A 17402-nucleotide genomic window follows, 5' to 3' on the forward strand; every position below is an offset into this window, starting at 1 on the left:
CAGAATAGCTGATTACTTAGTCATAAAGAGAACTTCAAGTAGAGGAAGATGCCAGTTGTGACTTCCTCTGGAGGCAGTTGGCAGAGTGAGATCAATTTTGGAGAGAGTGGGTCAGGGGAGAGGGCCAGAGTTTGGGAGGGGTCCATCAAGTATTGATGGTAGCAGCTGGAGCAGCAGAGTCAAAGGTCAGTAGTGAGGCAGCTTAGTCCAGGTAGGTGAGAGTAGTGATGGGGGAACACCAGTGTCAGTAGAGCATAGAGGAATAAAACTACTGTGGGGCTACCTCCCCTTGCACCTTCTCCAGCTGTCCTTAAAGTCAAAGGACACAAAGAGTGTTCCGGGTAAATCTACAATAACCCAACATTGGTGATAAGGTCAATGTGGGTTTTAGAGAAGCTAGTGTGTCCAGAGGACATCATCCAGGTAAAGTCTATTTCTGTATGAGGCGTAGACAGTTTGCCACATGCAGTACCCATGGCTTAGGTGTCTATGGATTGGATATCAGAGTGAGGTCTGAGTCAGGGTCCTGAATCATTTCTCTACAATGTTGAAGCCTTAGATGTTTTAATACACCTTTATGACAAAGTGTTCATCAAAAACCACCCCATATTGTGTCTAAATATGAGTAGTTCTTACCCCTTCAATTATACAATTAATATACCCTTCACCATTGTTACTGAGATTTTGTTCAAAGGCTCACGCTTAGGGATTATCTTCTCCCTGTAACATATACTGTACTTCCTCAAATGTATAATCAGATCTACAGTAGTGTTACCCATATTATATGTTATATTGACCATTGACCATTCATAGATGTCTCCTCATACACTGTGACTGGAGTCATGTCAAGTACTGCAGCCCGCCTTAGTGCTACAGGTCATGGATAGATCAGTTGGGCCAAGTGTCTTTCTTACGTAAAATGTAACATGTGTTATCCACATAAATAAATCAACAGGGAGCAACAAATATACACTGCTCGAAAAAATAAAGGGAACACTTAAACAACACAATGTAACTGCAAGTCAATCACACTTCTATGAAATCAAACTGTCCACTTCGGAAGCAACACTGATTGACAATCATTTTTTTCCATAATTAAAATCCTTGGTACTTATGTATTATCTGGGCTCCCATGTTAAATGCACCCCATTTTTTCATACCCCTACTATCCAACTACGCATGGAGTTGATTTTATATAGTGTGGCGAGCGCAGCGAGCCCCGCAAGGGGACGCGGTCTCATAAGAAATACGGGAGCCCAGATATTACATAAGTACCAAATCCTTTATTGTTTCAGGCAACCACTGACAAATGACTATCCAAAAACCACAGATAGATCCATCTATAACCAACAGTCATAGGTGGAACTATCTGTACCCTCCTGACAGCCGGAGCCCGGAGGCCAATGTTTATAGGGCCACCAGGAGTTCCGCCAGGGTGCACTGTGCTGCAGATAGTGTTCTAAGTTTCAAACAATTGAACCTCCGGCACCTATATTACTTCCATATTTAGTATGAGCAGACTTGGCATTTAGCAAATCGGGCTCATCGTCCTAAGGATGATTGTCTGTTTTATAGCACAAACATGTACAGCGAACAAAGGAACAATTCACTGTAAGTGGTAATATTTAAAACAGAATGTTCGCTCTGATTGCAACAAAGGTCATAACTGCGAAAGGAATGATAAAGGAGAACAGGATAAAGTCAGACAGGTGGAGAATAAATGTGGTCATTGCGGAAAGACATTAAGTAAATTATTATTATTATTGTTATCATTATGACTGCTTAACCTTTACCTGTGTGATTAATGGATTCCCTATATCACATTACAAGCCATGAATTCATATGTTACACATCTATCAAATAATGGATTATGTTAACCTGCTATTACATTAAAATATAGTGGATTAAAAGAGACTACGGCAAGTGGAGTATTTGCATTGAAAATGTATTTCATTTTGTAAAGTAAATGCAGCGATAAGTCAGATAATGCACATGCTCAGATAACGGAGTTCATTCTTCATGCATTACTGGGCAACATTGCAGAAACGGTCACAGGGCAGAAAGTGTAAAGACTGCAAGTGCATTCAACAGACCTAAAATGTTCTAATGGTGCTGCTAGTTATGGCCACACAGGGGCAAATGCAGGATTTCTAGAGGGGGGTTCCAGATATAGGCTACAATCTCCCATTCAGCAGAAACGGGAGTCTGGGGGGGAGGGGGGGGGTGGTAGCAGAACCTAATAACCCTGGACCCTAATGTAAGCATTGGTCTTTCTATAAACTAGATATACTGTGTATTGTACTATATAGACACAGTATAGAATAAAATATTAATATCTAACAGTGTGAATGGTTTATAGAGTAGGCTGCATCAAACATTTACATTATATAAATAAGATAACATCCCATAATAAATAAATAAATACATAAACCTAATAAGAACAGTACTGCATTTTGTAAGTTCACATTCTCCCACCTCATGGTAATTCTCCTGTCTCTTCTTCCTGGCAGCTGCTCTCTTGTCCAGTGCAATGATTGAGGTCTCAGATCCACACACACAGCAAACTTGTAAGTTGCTACCACTGGTCATGTGCAGCAGCTCCGCTCTGTCCCTTACACTGCATTATGTGGCGGAAGCTCTAGTAATCGTATCACTAATTAGAGATTTCGCAAACCAAGCAATTATGGAACAACTGCTCATGCGTACCGTTTGTATTCCACATGCGCAAAGGGAATTAACGACTAAAATGGTTATAGATCATACACGCAATCCACTAACAGTTTGAAAATAAGCCAGTGTTTGGGGTGTAAACCTCTGTTTTCGGGGTGTGTCAGAAAAAATGCAGGCATACCCAGTCATTTTTGGGGAGGGTCTATGATGTCAGAACTGACCACTTCCAGCCTGGTTTAATCACAGATTAGCGGCATTACTTAGATTTGCACAGAAGGCAAAGTCCCTCCAACATTTTGGGAATTGCATATGAGTTTGCGAGTTGATTGCGACTAGTGATTCATTCTCAATTCTCTCACAATTTGCCTGGGGGATTTATTATATCTGTCTGTGTGGTGGATATCTACTTGCAGTCAACTGTAAATTCTCAAATTAGAGATCCAGCCCTATATACTGTACCATTGGTAATGTCATAATCTGAGCCACTTGGCAAGTGCATGGTGGTGTCAGGGCAACCAGAACCCCCTCCCCCCAGCATTTGCCCATGCCATGTGCATAGGTGTATGTACGTTGGTGTATATACTGTACATTATATATATATATACTGTATATATATATATATATATATATATATATATATTTTAAACTATATGTGGTTTTGGGAACAATGCATCAAACCATATAAATAATATGTTCCTAACTTTTTGTTGTGCTTGAAAAATGACAGAAGCTGATTTGTTTATATTCTGGGCGACATTTAATTGTTAATGCCATGCCACGATCAACGTGAACCCGAAGCATGGCGAGAGCAGCGAGCCCGCGATGGGCGGCGGTACGCATCCTCTGACCTTTTCATACCCCCACTATCCACGTCGGCATGGAGTTGATTTTATATAGTGTGGTGAGCGCAGTGAGCCACCGAGCCCAAAGCGTTGCGCAGCGAGCCCCGCGAGGGGATGCGCATTACTTCACAGGTATTACGCATCCCCTTGCCGGGCTCGCTGCGCTCACCACGATTCGGGCTATATAAAATCAACTCCACTCCGACGTGGATAGTGGGGGTATGAAAAGGTCGGAGGACGCGTACCACTGCCCCTCGCGGGCTCGCTGCGCTCGCCACGCTTCGGGTTGGCGTTCATTGTGGGGTGGCATAAACAATGGCGGGGCATTTGACATAGAAATTACCCATCAGGGTGGGTATACAATCAAAAATTGGGTATGGGGGCCCATTTAACATTGGTTCCTATGTAAAATCGGGTCCATTGCATTGGTTACATTGTATGCCATTATAATGGCATACAATGGACCCGTTTTACATAGATTTACAAATCGGGTCGGTCACATCGTATGCCATTATAATGTTATGCGATGGACCCGATTTTACATTTGTCGGGAAACCTAAAAAAAAGCCCAAAATCGGGTTGGTCGGGTCCCATCGCATACCTTAAGTTAAGGTATGCGATGGGACCCAATGGGCGCCGTGCTAGGAAACAAGTACCGACTTTTTATACAAGTATAAATGCACTTCCTGACCGGTCAGCATGGGCAGGGATCCTGGGGACGTGGGGACCCCCCAATGAAGGGGTCCCCCCCTCCAGAATTTACCTGCCCAGGCTGAAGCCCGGGGCTGTCCCCCATGCCCCTTAGGTGGGCATTGGGCTAATAAGTGGTTAAAAATAGATGAAACTATTGTGCATTGCTGTGAACCTGCAAGTCCCAGCAAGCCTGCACTGCATGCAGGGACTTGGGGAGCCTCAAGTCCAAGCATGTGGGGCATTAAAGGTCCTGCTGGGACTTGTAGTTCCACAACAGTACAAATAGAGAAAAAATACACAGACGAGCAATACAAGTTTATTACACACATAGCCAGTGGCGTAACTATAGCTCCGCAGCTTTTGTTGGGAGAAATGGATTTCTCCCAACAAAAATTGCACCTACACGGGGTTGAGTGGTGACCTATTCTTTGGATCCGGCTGAAGAAAAGAGATTGCGCCTTGGGACTAATTTTATTTGTTTTTATATTATAGCTCCGCAGCCCCCGCGGTGGTGGGGAGGCGCTGAGAAGTTGTGGGCGCCGGGGGGGGGTCTGTGGAGCTATAATTACCCACTGCCGTCTGCCCCTGCCACCGGCCGGTACCTCCTACCGCTGGCGCTTCTGTCGGGCCCCGGCTCCTGCAGCTAATAAAAAGTGACAATCAGAAAATGGCCGCCGCCTACTCTAGCATCCTCAAAAACTGTCTGCATTATGGGGGCAGCCATTTTCTGAGTGTCACTTTTATATGCTGCAGGAGCCGGAAGAGCCGGGACCTGACAGAAGCGCCAGCGGCAGGAGGTACTGGCTGCGCAGGGAGGAGGGGGGGGGGGGTTGTTAACCCTAGGGGTTGGAGGGGGGTTTGTTAACCCTAAAGGGGGGCAGGGCGCTTCCCAAATTTGCGGCAGGGGGGTGCAAATTTAATAGTTACGCCACTTCACATAGCCCACTTATACTATTCTCACCTCTACTAACTTGACACAAAGGATCAGTTTCCTTGTCCTGTAGAATCCATTTGGGGTTCCTGTGGAAAGAAATCATACTCACATGCCGACTTCTCTGCTTCTCCTGGTCCCCATGAATGCTGTAGACATAAGCGGGACTTGTGTTTACAACTGTGGCTCCACCCAAAGATCGGGAGTTAGGCCCGCCCACCAGCCAATCATGTTCGGGCATCAGGATTTCTCAAAACATGATTGGCTGGTGGGTGAGCCTACAGACCCATAAAACTGAAAAAAACTTGTGACAACCATTTGTATGTCTAATACTGTCATATTGACCTTTACCAGTCAACTTCATGTACATGTTGACCTTCCCCACTCTCAACCCTAACCATTAACTAAACCTAATCCAAACCACTACATGAGCCCTAATTCCCTATCTGTAAAAACTGTAAACTAACCCTAATTCCTTAAACCAAACTATTATACCAACCCATATCCCTGATATGCTAACTCAGTCTCCTAAACCAATTCTAATATCCTATCCCAATACCCTAATCTCACTTTACACCACACAGTAGTATGCCTTATCCACATTATGCCACACATTATTTTTCCTTATACATGTTACACAACACAGTAATGCTCCTCAAATATGTTACACCACACAGTAGTGCCCTTTTTACATGTTATGCCACAGTGTAGCCCCTTATACATGTTGCATTACATACTTGTACTTATTATACACCTTATGCCTTACAGTAGTACTCCTTATACATTTTGCTCCAAAGTAGAGTCCCCTATACATATTATGCCACAGAGTAGTACTCCTTATATGTCGGCATAGACACACAAAAAGCATAAAAACACAAATGTCAACCTTTTTCATGTCGACATATTGCTTGTGTCGACCCTTTGACTATGTCAATCTAATGCATGTGGACCTTTTTCATTTGTCGACCTTTTGACAGTCTACGAATATTGGTCAACCTTTTGACTGTCAACTTAATTACAGTCAACTCTATCACCTATTCCTGGCTAAAACACATATTTTGCTGACAGATACATTTTTATATTCATTTTTAAATGTAAGTAAATGTGTTTTCTAGTCCAACATCCTTCAAGATCGATTTTGAATAGATCAACATTGACCAACGGAAAACAAAATCGACAAACAATGACCAAAATAGACTATTAGTGAATCTACCACCTTAACCCTTCGAGTGCCAACATCTCTGTGAGAGATGTGCAAAAAATCTGCTAATAATAATAATAATAATAATAATGCCAGTGTCGCTCACATTTGTTATACAAATTCAAATACAAAATGTTGTGTAATATATAAAGTGTGTATATATATATATATATATATATATATATATATATATATATATATATATATATATATATGATTATATTTCCTATACAAGGTAAAAGTTACAGGTCCACTATGATGAATATGGCAATTTTCAGTCCTATTTTGACCAATTTACTTGGAACACAAAGGGTTAAGCCCACTTCCTATCAGTTTTGCCCATTAATGTCACAATCATGGATCATAAGCATAAACCATGAACAAATCTGTTATGGACGATGTCACAGAACAGATGAAATATATATCCTTTTCTTTGACTATAGCATAAAGTTTGGTGAATTTCAGAAAAGATCAACTGAAACCAATCAATAAAATTCTTTCACATTATGAATCCATCTAGCTGAAAACGGTCCACGCCATCTGCCTCTAACGCTTCTGTGCAAAACAGAACAGCCTTTCCAAATATACCAGACCTTGAGAATCCCAGCACAAAGCTCCTTAATAAATCTCTCCCAATGGCAGGTTTCCTTCAGATCAAGCTTTAAATCTGCAGAGCAGGAACAATCATTTTTGCAGAATAATCAAAACATATTTAATTAGCTGAAATAACTTTATGTGCGAAATCTTATATATTTCTAATTAATGAATAATGGAAATTGTCAGTAAGCAGGTCAGTTTTCCCTGAACGGATTCATACCAAATTGTAGTGTTTGTGTAATTGATAAAAATTATGTATATTAATCAAAATTATAGACAAGAATAGAACAATAATTTAATGCTAAGCAATTTTAAATGTTCATGACACACATAAATTGAAATACATATTTTAAGAAAGTTGCCCCCCAAAAAAGGCAGAGTTGCTGTCAGTGATCAAAATATACAATGTTAGCAATATGCATGTAATGCAGGAGCTAATTTGTATTTAAATAGGCGTAAGATTCTTAAAATGTAGTATTTATGCTTCAGATACTGTAGGTTTTTTTTTTGTCTGTGAATAACAAGTCGTTGAATTGCTCCTACAGAAACTAGCCAATTAGCCACCGGCTACTCCTTCGTTATCCAAATTCATGTTTGATACCCCTCTTAAGGTGATAACACGGTAATGTGGAATGTGCGCAAATTGGAGTTAACTCTAATAAATCAACTTTCTGACCTTTTTAATTGGCAGCGATTTCCAACTCAGACATCCTAGCAGAGAGGCAAGTGTTTCCACCCGATACAATAAATGCACAGGCTGGCATGCACAAGAATGGAATATTTAATTGAACTGACCCCAGCTAAGTATTGAATTTACAACAATATGGTGGTAAAACATGTAATTGATTTTACATGTATAATAAGTTCACTATAAATGAAATGCAGTCTCACAGTTAGTGATAACTGTATAACAAATGAAGTATCGCTATAATTTCTAAGACAAATTCTATATACACAAAATATACCAAAAAAAAAAAATATTGACATGAAACTAATATAATATTTATTCTGTGAGTTCCCAAATGCTAACATGAGGTAATTAATGACTCATACTTTAGTATATACTTGAATAATTACATAAAACGATAAATACATGTAATGGACCTCAATGTCCTAACTATAACATTGCCGGGGGAAAGGAAAAATCTATACTCATATGGGTCATTTTAAAATGCATATACACATTTCAGGGGGAAATTTACTAAGATGAATTCATGAAAAAATTCATATTTTCATAGGAAAATACAATTTTTTGTCGTATTCGTATTTTTGGCATTTACTATGCCATATATATGATTTTTCGTATTCGTATTGATGGGACATTCGTATTTGTATTTACAAATACAAATGAATACACCATTAATAGAATACCACAGGAATCACCATTCAAAAGAATGGTGATTCCTGATTTACTAAGCGGCCGTACTGAAAATAAGGCCGCTAATTGGCGTAAAACGGCCGCGAATGGACGGGCAAATACACCAGAAAAATACACTTTATTTTCCTGTCGTATTTGGCAGAAGCCAGTCAGATCCGTGCAGGCTTCAGTGTAAAAGTAAATAAATAAATAAATATAAAAACGGTGTGGGATCCCCCCCCACAGTCGTAACCAGCACCAGGCTGAAGAGCCAGGGCTGGTAATAAAAAATCAGGAAACACGGCAAATAGATGTTCCCCGATTTTTTTAATACCAGCCCCAGGCTCCAGGTCCGGGGCTGGTTCCCAAAATAAGGGGGACAAAATGACTAGGGGTCCCCCGTAATTTAAGAACCAGCCCCATGGCCCAACCAGCCGGGGAACACTTATTATATAAGGTCCCGCGGCCAAAGCATTAACCCTACCAACCAGTCAGGCTGGCCAGGGGCCCTGGGGGAGTGGGAACCCCCCCAACAAAGGGGTCCCCCACTCCAGGACTTACCTGACCAGGCTGAAGCCTGGTGCTGTCCCCGGTGACCCTGGGCTGTGCTTACTGGGCTGATTAAAGTGTAAAAAAAAATAGAATAAACTATTGTTTAATACTGTGGAACTATGAGTAAAAAGAGGTCAGAATGCTTGTGCAACTAGATGGTTTCGATCATTGCATGATTTTTAGTTTATTATCGAACATAGGCCGGGTACACAATTGGCCAATGCAGATGCATTGTCCCGCATCTTCTGTTTGGGGGCTCCAAGTGTTTCGGCCCCTAGGTCTAAACGAGAGGGGGATATGTGACAAGAACACTGGAATAGTGTTTGAGCGCAGGTATGTTTGTCCCAGGTTCTTGTCTTACATGTTTTAGAAACAGGACCCAGTGTTGAGTGGGTTTGGTTGTAAAATGAGCATAACTTGAACTTAATCCTTCTCTTGTTTTAAGCTTGACAGCTCTTCCAACAGACCCAGGAAGTGGCAGCTTGGTGTCATTTGTGTTGATGGCTCACCTGTAGCCATAATACCCAGACTTTATTTTCTTTCAATGTTTATCTATTTTTATTTTATATTTATTTTTTAGTGCCTTTTTCTGTATCTGTAACATTTTGTAACTTTTTTTGTTATTTTTGGAACTTCATAATTTTTTTATTATTTATGTAAACTTTTTGCATCTTTTATTTATTTTGTAAACATTTTTGGTATTGTATGGCTCCTACCAACAAGAAGTCACACAAGGAACCCAAGCAATTAGTTAGGCATTCCAGACCATTTGTCATTCATCTGTAACATTTCCATCAAAATCCCATCTAGTGGAAGGCCCAGAACATGCTCCCCAGGTCAAAGGTCTGCCCAGCTTACACCAACTTGACATTGGACAGAGGTCCTGGTCACTCCAATGGGCATCCAAGTCCATTTATCATCCTTCTCTGGGGTTCACATCCCAATACATCCAGTGGAAGGCCCTGAACATACTCTCCACACTCATAGTGTGCCCGGCATACACCTGTCTGTGGTCAGCTCCTGGATCTGATTTTTTTCTTAAACCCCATGTCCTATATCCCTCTATCTTATGCAAATTTGCCATATCTTGCTCCCTTGACCCACTTTTTGTAGTGTCTGGACCCCTCTTTGGCCCCCGGGACACACACAGGGTTTGATTGAGGGTATAAGTGGCCACATTTTATTTTAAATCCCATGTCCTCTACCCACTCTATGTTATGCAACTTTGCCATATCTTACATCCCTGACCCACTTTGTGTAGTGGCCAGACCCCTTTTTGGGCCACTGGGACCCACACCAGTTGGGATTGGGTGTCTTCTTGGCCACATTTCTTTTTCTTAAAGCCCATGTCCTCCACCCTCTCTATGTTATGCAACTTTCTGTCATCTTTATTCCTTGATCAATTTTATGTAGTGGCCAGACCCTTTTTTGGGCCAATGGGAACCCCAACCCCCACCCGGGTCAGGATTTGGTGTCTTAGTGGAGTGGCCATAAACCTTATCTGGACCCAATAAAGCCACCTCACATTGCTTTCATACAAATGAGTCCAACAGTGTCCGAATGCATACAGGACAAACAATCAGACAACAAATATGTAAGAGATAACATATATTGACTCACATATTCTGTGACCTTGTAATACAGTATAAACAAAATGTACTTAATATAATATTCCCCAATAAGAAACTTGTGTCTCTGGGGTGCCGTGAATTCAATTCTGATACTCCAGGGTGCTGGGAGCCCAAAATGTTTGGGAACCCCTGGCGTAGTATAATCAGTAACACCGTATCCCAGCAGTGGATCCCAAAAATGAAATTTTAATAAAAACATTGGCAAAAAAATACGAGAACCTGAAAACAAGCGACGGTTGCAAGGCATCCTGTTTCCTAGGTGAGCATTGCATTCCTCCGCTAGAGTGAGGCGTTTAGCTTTTCCAGGAGAACCATTGCAAAGTCTAATAGATCTACAAATATACTGACGTCTTTTCATGTGTATGCTGCATTCAGCAAATGTATTGCAGCTACAGTAAGTTTTGATACAAGCCTTTCAAAGGCAGTCACAATGGCCCTTATTCTGATCGGTGCGGCCGGATCCGAATATGCGGCCAGGACCGTGCGTGCGAAACCCCGCCTTCCATACAGATCGCCAACTCCGTCCGTACGCGGTAAGAAGCTGGCCGAACGGACCGCACGTGTATTTTTTATGGAATACGCCTCCTCCATCTCAGGGAACCTCCCCCATCATTCGATGGTCGCAGACCATCGAATGCAGGACCGAGTGGTCCACCAGCTCCCGCAACCTTAGACCACATGGACATTTTTCTGTGCAAAAGCAGGGATCTGGGCGGGCAGCTGACATCCGGCGATGTCATATGTCCGCCCCCTACACGTGCGTCATGGCCGCATTACCATACGTACGCCCAGCGTTTGCATGGGAACGCCCATGAAACGCGGGGCCTATGCATATGATAATGAGCCCAAATAGCCCTTCACGCCCCTCTCCACCCCCTGTTCGGAGTGTTCACATTTCATGCGGGATTTGGCCATACGCCCCGCTCGCACATGCGCAGAGACGCCTCTGCACATGCGCAGACACAAAACATCGGCGGCACGAACGCACGCGGATATTACCGCACCAACCAGAATAAGGGCCAATGTCTTACACTATTGAGAACTTTGATCACAAACATCTTTTACTCTTTATATAAATATGGCTAAGAGGACAGGCTTCACTTTTTGATTTGGCATAACTTAAAGACTCCTGTTGTAAGGACAGGTAGAGATAAGTGTACTTAAAGAGTTCTTTACAAGATTGCTTGCGGCAATCCTTCTGCTCATTCTCAATAATGGAAGGTGCTTTCCATTCAGCGGTTACATCTTGTCTGACGAGAACAAAGAGGCGATATTGAGTGCGGTCTCCTACTCTTCAGTTTAAAAAGGGAAAAAGTATTTTAAAAGGCAGTTTTATTGAAACTCTGGTAATTTGGTAGAAACATAAAGTCACTGTTATTGATTTCTCTTGCTCTTCTGGCTCTCGAGCCTTTGTGCGTTTCCGTTATATGTTCCACGCCAATCTACAGTAGGCTGCTGTGAGCTAAAAGTAGTGTTAATTGATTTGTTTGGCCAATGATTTGGGAACCGACCCTTAAAGAGTAAATGATTTCTATGGATGTGTTGCACACTCGTTTCATCCTCTCTTTCAATTTATTCTTTGTCCAAAGTGGCTGATGTAGTTCATGGAATATTTTTTCCTGCCCTTACAATAAAGGTTTGTATATTCCATGCTCCGCAGTAGCAACACAAGCATTATGTTATGAGATATTTTCGATTGCAAAAAAAAATGCTTATTCAATCGGTGTGTTTTGTCCAGCGGTGCAAGTGTGGTGGTATGGGGTGTACGGCTTACCTTCAAGAAATATATAGCCGCTACCCCATATTAACAAGTGAGTCTGCTGGCTGGGCAAAAACTCATTGTACACCAGAATCATATCCCACACAAGCACAACACATTCCAACATGGGAACAGCCCAAATGGAGACTTTGTGGTGACGGGACCTGACCAAAACACAGTAGTCCACATAAGGAGCTGAGACAATGGAGGAGGGAAAGTGGAGCACCAGCAGTACAGCTTTTGTAGCGGCTAATTACTGCCTTGCCACAGATGACAAAAATCCAACTTTTGACCCTTGGCAAACTAATATACTCTCTATATGCCTTAAAATAATAAATCATCTTACAGGCAGTAGTCTAAGCAGCCGATTTACAGGATTATTTGGTGTTTCCCTTTCCTGATATTGATAGTGAATACAGTAGGTAAGAGTCAGTCATTGGTGGCCTCAGGTAATGTTATTAGAAGTGTACTGTAGTTTATATTTCATGAATATTATCAACAACCCTTTCATCTATTGAAAGCTCTGGCTTATTCCTCTGTCCTGCTTATTGTATTGTTAATTCTCTGCTACGTGATCAGCGAACCAGATAATGTGTTTATTTATGTGTCAACCATCTTCTGAAATACAACCAGTGACTCATTATTATTGTAAAGATCTACTTTCTTCTATGATTATCGTATTACATGTAACATAAATATGTTTTTGCAGTCACACTTAACTTTATCTGATCCAATTACAGATGACACGGCTAAGATAGACCAAGACATACAATAAATATAGTTTTTTTTTCAATGAATTCCATAAATGGGAACAATTTGGAAAATAGTCTCTGCGGTCACGAAAGTGTCAATGTCAATGAAGCCTTATTTGCTTAGTGACTAGAATGAGCTATTCTATGACTGGGTGTTGTTACATCGTTATATATCATTACTTAGTTATATAATGACATCGTTATAATGAGGTTGGCAATAGAAAAACTACTGCGAAGAGCTGCCTTTTATAAAGGATCATTTATTGGTCTAAGTGAAAGCTAAGGAAGAGGACAGAGAAAGTTATGGCCCAGGCAAAGGTCAGGGCAGGTGGCAACAAAGGTCATGGCAAGCAGTAAAATAATTGTGTCCAATCATAGCTGAAGTTAGAACAGGTAGGTATCAGGGTAGTCCAGAAACAATCTGGGCACAGGTATTCAGGACTGCACAAATAATGAATAGTGAAAGTACAGTAACAGGTTTGAATGCCAATAAAATGTTTCCCAGAGATCTCATGATCACTTGGACACAGGCTCTTGTCAGCCATGATGTCCCTGCCTATCTGTCATGTACCCTAACCGCAATAAAAGAGATGGAAGATTCCCTGGAGAAAGAACATCAGCTGGGAGGGAGGAGGATCAGGTGATCATTTGGAAGCAGGCCCTTGCCAGCCTAGCACATATTATAGTACTTTGGGGCAGATTTACGGGTGATAGTCTAATTTTAACTTGTTTCTTATCTAAAATGGTTCTCCAGTCAATCAGCTCCTGACTGGCATGTGATTGATAAATGACAAGATTTGATTGGTTAAGCAGCATTTGAGATTAGTATCAAGTCATACTGTATATAGAAGATTAGTTGTTGTTAAATTGGGATGCAGGTGGCATACCGGCAATAAGGTTGTCGGCACTAGAGGATTGGTTAGGGTGCAGGGAGGATGACAGTTAGGCACTAAGGGGGTGCAGATAGTGTTAGGCATTAAGGGCCTAATTCAAGATCATTGGGAGCAGGGCTCATTCCGATGTTTGCACAAGCATGTATTTGCAAACACATCCCCTCGCATGGTACCAAAGGGATTTGGTGGCTGGGGCAGGCATTTGCCGGGTGGAGTTAAGCCAGTTGGTAAGCAGTGAATGACCCTAAGGGTGTTTGGACTGGGTTTTGTTGTAGGTAGGTAAGTTTAGGATAAGGCAAGGGGAGAGGGATAGGATACTAACTTATAAGTTGTCGGGACTCTCAACATCCAGATGCCGCTGTTGAACTACTTAATCTTGGCGCTGTGATCTCATTCCCAACTTGTTAAATCTGCACCTACCGTACAATATACTACATATAGCTATAAATGTATTTTCTTTTTACTTTTTTTCACGAAATGCATCAAAGACTTTTTTTAAATTCTGCTAAAAGAAGATTATGTAATAAGAAATTCCATTGCTTGAGGGCCCTTACAGTAAGGGGTCCATCCTTTGATGGCAGTGAGACCATGTCTCATCTATCCGCCATTTACTACCTACCTATCATCATACTGTATATAAGGTGCTTGGGATCCACAGTTTCTCATTTCTCTTATTAGCCTCCTCAGTGCCCAGAGGGTTTCTCACTGAGGTACTGAAGCCTATTTTAAAATTCTGTTCTCATCACATTCCAGCATCAATATCAGTCCAAACACCGCTTTCCAGGAGAGCAAAAAATCTTATATTCTCATAAAACAATCTGCAATTCAAGATGAAAACACATTTTTATTTGTACTTTTGTTAATGCTTGATTTAAAAGGTTAATGTGTTAAAACAATATACTACTGTACACCACAAAGGCATTTGTACCATTACACAAAAACATACCTCAGTTACTGAGGGTAACCCTTTGACACAAGATGGCAGAGTTCTGAACATTAGACTCACCCATGTGGGAAACAAAGTGCTTTGTGTACTGTTAGTAACAGGCAACAAACCACCCATCCCCCAGGCAAAAAATTTTCTTCCTCCGACCCCAGGCTCATTGTCAAGAGATTCCCCCCTCCTCATCCGGCACTGGGGTTCTTTATTCCAATGATGACTGCCTCATGTTCTGTTTATTGCCAGGGGTTCTATTTATTGACACAAGTGTTGCTCATTGTCAGGGGTTATCCCTTCTTCCGCCACCACTGCCTTGAGTCTGTCACATGTGTTCCCAAAAATGTCCATTCAAAATGGCTGATGTCACCTCTAGCCTCCTTAATAACGGTCTCCTCTTAGGCAGGACGACACGCAAAATGAAAACCAGGTTTCTAGAACATAGGCGAAATATTATCAATGGCCTTACAACACACAGTGTATCCAAACACTTTCTAACCTCCCATAATAAAGATCCAAAAAGTCTAAAAATTCTGGGTATAGAACATATAGAAGCAACTCCGAGGGGAGGCGACAGATACAGAAATCTCTGTCGCCAGGAAGTCTTTTGGATGCACCAACTGGGCTCAATACACCCAGAAGGCCTTAATGAGGCCGTTGAACTTAATATCCTATTATAAACAGTATATCTACCCCTTCCCCCTTGGTTTGGCCCCTCATAACTCCCCTCCACATCTTATCAGCCAAAAACTTTCAGATATTTTATATAACAATAGAAGAACTTAGATATGTCTATCTCAATGTATGGGATTTTCTATACATATATTTATGCATGTGGGAAATAAACGAAGGGGTGATTTTGTTTTCTGAAATACCTGTATATATCAAGGTCATATATATTGAGAAATGACAATTCCTGGATGCAAGGTACAGCGACTCTCTCTCTCTTTTTTTTTTTTTTTTTTTTGGGCTCCCTAGTCTATAAATGAATCTATGAGAACCAGAATTTAAATATGCATTTTCTATTCCTTCAGCGCATAAATAATAGATGACCCAATACTGTCTTTATTTGGTTAATGTATGTTCTTTGTATTTTTCAATGGTCAAAACTTTATTGATGCTCGATCATGTTATATGATAATAATGTTGGGATATGTCCCTTCGATCACGTGATCGGGATAGAGGAAAGCAATGTTTTGAGACCTGTAGCCATAGTGATTATGCAGCCCCCTCCGATCACATGATCGGGATATGGGAAAGGAATGTCTCGCGATCCGTTACTATGGCAACAATATAGCCCAAATTCCAAAACCTAGCAACCATAATAACATCGGGAACCAAGCGGGTCACATGACCGGCAACTCTATGACGAGTCTAGTGTCCCGATCACGTGACGGGGATACAAACTTCACGTCCGGCCTTCTAATCAGACGATGACGCTCTGGAGTACATCATTTCCGGGACATAAAGGAAATAGACCAAAACTACATCTCCCAGACTATAATAACTGCGCGTCACTCCTGGTCATACTCCCGCCCTCTGTCTCCATCACGTGAGCGGACGGGAGTACACTTCCGCCCTGAAAACCCCTAAACATTTCTGCCCTACTTCCTGATTTCCTAGCCCGTCCAATCCTGGGACAAAATACTTAATACCTCTAACCAATAATATAGCAGTCACACATTCTGTGTGACATGTGACCCTGATCCACCAATGGGAGATTTTCAATTTGATTATACTTACTTCATGTTATTTTACGTTATTTTAAGACTGTATTTTAGCAAAATGTAGTATAATTAACGTAGGTATATTATAGTCTTAAGTTTCTGCCTCCTCTATTTTTATTACAATTTTTATAGATTGGACTGATTAAATGATTCATTGTACGTCATGTGACCTTCCCCCACTTCCTGTATACTCTGGTATAAAAACCCCTACCAAACATCCCATACCATCACCTTTGATAAAGCCGTTGAAACGGCGAAACGCGTCAGGTGCTTTGCCTTTTAAAAACCTTATTTGACTGATCCAGACCAGCCTTGGACCTTGCACTCCACTTGGACCTCCACCATCCATATAACAATTGGGACATTATCCGGAAAACACCTAAGGATCCCAGCACCAGTCTTTTGGGAATACAAATCGTGGGTGACTCCCCTATTCTGGAGGGTGACTCGGCCTAATAACATCCAGGCCTTGAGTCCCAGGGAGTAAACTGAACGCCCGGACTCTACAACCTTCAGGTGGACGGTAACAAACTATATTTCCCTTATTGTATACCAAGCATTATATTATCCAAGGCATAATAGGAACGGACAGTCTATAATCCTCATACGAGGTTATATAATACCAGAATTTTATGGTCATTCTTGACAAATAAAATGTGTTTATTTTAATGTACAATCAGTCCAATCATATTTTTTAAGAATATTATTTAAAGTTATATGAGCGCTGCTTTCCATTATTTTTTTCGTGTTTCTCTATAGTTCGGATCTGACAAATCCGGCTTTCCAGCAGCTGCTAGTGGACCAGCTCAAGTCTAAGCGCCATCTTTTTTTCTTCCACGTGAAGGAACATCTCTTTTCTC

The sequence above is a fragment of the Crinia signifera genome, chromosome 9 (genome assembly GCF_055691185.1).
Source record: "Crinia signifera chromosome 9, ASM5569118v1, whole genome shotgun sequence".
NCBI classification, from domain to species: domain Eukaryota; kingdom Metazoa; phylum Chordata; class Amphibia; order Anura; family Myobatrachidae; genus Crinia; species Crinia signifera.